This window comes from Pristiophorus japonicus, unplaced genomic scaffold (assembly GCF_044704955.1).
Source record: "Pristiophorus japonicus isolate sPriJap1 unplaced genomic scaffold, sPriJap1.hap1 HAP1_SCAFFOLD_124, whole genome shotgun sequence".
NCBI lineage: Eukaryota > Metazoa > Chordata > Chondrichthyes > Pristiophoridae > Pristiophorus > Pristiophorus japonicus.
The window spans coordinates 1878268-1879350 of NW_027250904.1; positions in this window are offsets into that span (position 1 = coordinate 1878268).

Consider the following 1083-nt stretch of genomic DNA (forward strand, 5'->3'; position numbering starts at 1 on the left):
GGACCTGGGGGTCCTTGTGCATGAATCCCAAAAAGTTAGTTTGCAGGTGCAGCAAGTAATCAGGAAGGCGAATGGAATGTTGGCCTTCATTGCGAGAGGGATGGAGTACAAAAGCAGGGAGGTCCTGCTGCAACTGTACAGGGTATTGGTGAGGCCGCACCTGGAGTACTGCGTGCAGTTTTGGTCACCTTACTTAAGGAAGGATATACTAGCTTTGGAGGGGGTACAGAGACGATTCACTCGGCTGATTCCGGAGATGAGGGGGTTACCTTATGATGATAGATTGAGTAGACTGGGTCTTTACTTGTTGGAGTTCAGAAGGATGAGGGGGGATCTTATAGAAACATTTAAAATCATGAAAGGGATAGACAAGATAGAGGCAGAGAGGTTGTTTCCACTGGTCTGGGAGACTAGAACTAGGGGGCACAGCCTCAAAATATGGGGGAGCCAATTTAAAACCGAATTGTGAAGGAATTTCTTCTCCCAGAGGGTTGTGAATCTGTGGAATTCTCTGCCCAAGGAAGCAGTTGAGGCTAGCTCATTGAATGTATTCAAATCACAAATAGATAGATTTTTAACCAATAAGGGAAGTAAGGGTTACGGGGAGCGGGCGGGTAAGTGGAGCTGAGTCCACGGCCACATCAGCCATGATCTTGTTGAATGGCGGAGCAGGCTCGAGGGGCTAGATGGCCTACTCCTGTTCCTAATTCTTATGTTCTTATGTTCTTATACTCAAATCCTCTCGCTATGAAGGCCAACATGCCATTTGCCTTCTTCATCGCCTGCTGTACCTGCATGCCAACTTTCAATGACTGATGAACCCTGACACCCAGGTCTCATTGCACCTCCCCTTTTCTGAATCTGCCGCCATTCAGATAATATTCTGCCTTCGTGTTTTTACCACCAAAGTGGATAACCTCACATTTATCCACATTATACTGCATCTGCCATGCATTTGCCCACTCACCTAACCTGTCCAAGTCACCCTGCAGCCTCTTAGCATCCTCCTCGCAGCTCACACCGCCACCCAGTTTCGTGTCATCTGCAAATTTGGAGATATTACACTCAATTCATTCATCTAAA